The sequence below is a fragment of the Octopus bimaculoides genome, chromosome 5 (genome assembly GCF_001194135.2).
Source record: "Octopus bimaculoides isolate UCB-OBI-ISO-001 chromosome 5, ASM119413v2, whole genome shotgun sequence".
Taxonomy (NCBI): Eukaryota; Metazoa; Mollusca; class Cephalopoda; order Octopoda; family Octopodidae; genus Octopus; species Octopus bimaculoides.
This window is the reverse complement of record NC_068985.1, coordinates 41,026,875-41,030,617: the sequence shown is the minus strand read 5'-3', so window position 1 is coordinate 41,030,617 and position 3,743 is coordinate 41,026,875. Positions and strand designations below refer to the sequence as shown.

General features: G+C 34.0%; 1 protein-coding gene across 1 annotated transcript in view; it reads left to right on the top strand.

Moving 5' to 3' along the window:
• Window positions 1-3,743, top strand: part of LOC106869139 (WD repeat-containing protein on Y chromosome) — a 92,944-nt gene that overhangs the window by 28,299 nt on the left and 60,902 nt on the right. The gene's annotated exons all lie outside the window — the stretch shown is intronic.

The window sequence follows — 3,743 nt, the reverse complement described above, 5'->3', positions numbered from 1 at the left end:
ACACAATTGCATTATCAGTCAATACAAAGCTGACATAAAATATAAGAGAGATAGATGCATCATCATCATCATCATCATCATCATCATCATCACCACTATCACCATCATCATCATCACCATCACCATCATCACCATTACCACCACCACCACCACCACCACCACCACCATCATCATCATCATCATCAAACGTTCACTTTTTCATGCTTGCATAGATCAGATGGAATTCATTGCGGCAGATTTTCTACAACTGGATGCTCTTTCTGTTGCCAAACCACACCAGTTTCCAAGCAAGATAATATTTGCCCAAAGCTAGACATGATCTTCATAGAAGACTGGAAATGAACAGACTTATATACATAATGATGTATGAGTTAAACTAATTAAAATAGTGTAGGTATAAATCGTTTTAAATATATAATCCAAAGATGTCGTTAATGGACTGAAAATTATCATCTTAATAATAACAGTTCCTTTCAGTGTGTCAGTGTTTAAGAAAGAATCTTTATACTTCTAAACTAAGTGTAGTTTAGAAATATAAAAATTCTTTAATTTTCTCTGGGACTGTATAGCTATGAAATCCAAGAATAAGACACCTGATAACGATTTGAGATCAGACTGTCTATAAACCTCATCGAAATAACGACGAGGTTGATAGACAAGAAAATTATAATCTTAGTGATAGTATGTTATACCAGACATTTACACATTCAATATCAGCTTAGTTACGGCACCCTAACCTAACCCTATGCAAATAATGAAAAAACTCAATGCAAAATTACTATAAATTCAGATAGTAATGGAAAATAACTGCAATTGTCAAAAAAGTTCATCCTAATCCATACTCTGTTTATTGATATTGAATGGAAAATAATTTTATTTATCATCCAAAATCGGCAGTATGTACAGCTTTACTTTCTTATATAAACTTCGCTGAGATCATGTTTAACAGCAGATTAGACTAGCGTATCAGCTAGTTCTAGTATTGATCTACGTAAAACAACATATCAATACCCCAAGTTATGTTCGGCAAAGAAAAATAAAAACGAGACACGATTAGTTTTGGACAGAGTAATCTCCCTTGGATATGAGTTAAAAAAAAAAAAAAACTTTCAATAGTTGATTGACAGAAAATATATTTTATTCTACACTTTGAAGCTAAAAAAAAACAAAAAAAAATAATCTTATCTAATATCAATTCACTGCCATATCCACATGACTGAGCTGAGGTTACACAATAGAATTTATGAATTCTTCTTCGTGAAAAGGAAAATACTGAATCATAGAGTCACTAGTGTAACACTGAGCTAAGCCACCCACCACTTCTGTTTGCATCTAACATTGATCATGGATATCTATTCAGATCAATATCTATTCGTCATGAAACCATGATCTTGTTGTAATATAGACACTATACTACAAATATACATATACCGATTTTTATACTCTTACTTGCAAGAGAATTTTATTGATTTCAAATTTTGGCACAAGGCCAGCAATTTCAGGGGAGTGTATAAGTTGTTTACTTTGACCCCTGTATTCAACTGGCACTTATTTTATCGACCCTTAAACAATGAAAGGCAAAGTCAACCTTCACAGAATTTGAACACAGGACATGAAAATGGATGAAAAATCATTAAGCATTTTACCTGGCATGCTAGCAATTCTGCCAGCTCAACGCCTTATTGCAAGAGAATATTGAGCACTAATGTTTATTGTAAAGCCATTAAGTGACACATCTCATATATAATATTTACTCTCTTATGTCTTTCAGTCTTTGGACTGTGGCCATGGTGGGGTACAATCTTCAAAAGTTGAACAAATTGATACCAGTAATTATTTTTTACTTTTTATCAAGTCTGGTACTTAATCTACATTTTCACCAAACCACTAATAAACAAACCAACCACTGTTATCAAGCTGGGCAAGTGTCTTCTACTGTAGTCCCAGGTTAACCAATGTTTTGTGGGTAGATTTGGTAAATAGAAACTGTACAAGCCCCCACCATACATCCATTTATCTATGCTAGCACGAATTAGACAAATACATATTAATAAAGCAATCTATATCTACACTGTTTTAGCTAGTTTAACTCATACATCATTAGACAAACAAGGTGGTTCATTTCCAGTCTTCTATGAAAATTATGTCTAGCTTTGGGAATATATTGCATTACTTGGAAACATATGAAAGTTGACAGCAGGAAGAGCATCTGGTTGTTAGACAAATACATATTATTATGGCAATCTAGATGTCTTTCTGGTCACTAACCTTACCTAAATGGGGTTTTAGTCCTATCACTAAACCCTAACCCAAAGGGATTTTTATTCCTTATGTCTTTGGAAACAAAGAGCTTTCAGATGATTTGTTGACTGGGAAATGTCATCAAAAAATACCATCCATAGTTCAGCTTAGCAGAGAATATAAGTACCACACACACACACACACACACACATACACACATGTATACTAGCCACAGGAAAAGTATCTAGTTATAAGACAATGCTTCTGTTATATGTATTCATCTAACCCATGCTAGCATGGCAACATAAGCATTAAATAAAAATTAATGCTATATATAAATAATCTTTTCTACAATAGGCGCAAGGCCTGAAATTTGTGGGCTGTAAGTCGATCACATCAACCCCAGTACTTGACTGGTACTTAATTTATCGACACCAAAAGGATGAAAAGCAAAGTCAACCTCAGTGGAATTTGAAGTCAGAATGTAAAAACGGGCAAAATACTGCTAAGCATTTTGCCCGGCATGCTAACAATTTTGTCAGCTTGCCACCTTACTATATGTAATACATCAAGGGAAATATCCCTATGTAAGGGGTATTTTCTGCACCCATATTCACGTCTACATCAGTATTTTCTAATATATCTGTTATCTTGTGTCTTTCACTTGTTTCATTCACTAGACTGCAACCATGCTGAGATACTGCTCTGAAGGGTTTGCTCAAGCTTGTAGTAACGCCTGCGCATGCGTAGAATAAAACAAGCAAGCGTTTCCCGCTCAATTCATTCTCTTTCACGCTGGCCAGCGATTGAGCATGGACGTGTGTTTAAAAGCTGTCTCTACATCTTTCGGTCTTACACTCGACAGCTCGTTATTCTCACCTCTAAAGATGTATAACTAAAAGATATGTATGTTTTACCAAGTAAATAAATGTTGTTTAAGTTGTTTAGTCTGGAGTTCAGCGTTCCGTCTATTTCTTCAATTTTATAGTAGAAAGTCAGGTATACAATCTAAAGATGTATAACCCACTTTCTACTAAAAGCTAATTGACGCCAGTATTTATATTTTAAGTCTTGTACTTCCTCTATTGCTCTCTTTTGCTGAATTGGTAAATTACAGGAATGTAAACAAACCAACACTGGTTGTCAACTAGTGCATGGTGGTGGGGGACAAACACAAACATAGGGACATACAAACACATAAACTTTTATATATTGTGTGTGTGTATGCGTAACAAAACATGAAGTTAGAAAATTCTTTGATATTAGTTATTCACCATTACACATGTTTCCTTTACTAATAAGAATTACAAAGTTTTTAACTCTGCAAACAATATTTCTAGAAAACTCTGATATGTACCGTCAATCAATGCAACAATAACAGCATCTACATACTGCATTGTAATACTGAAATAAGCAGATGTGCTTCAAGTGGACACAGTTTGGATTTTACCCTATTTACATAATATATATATATATACATATACATACATACATACATATAT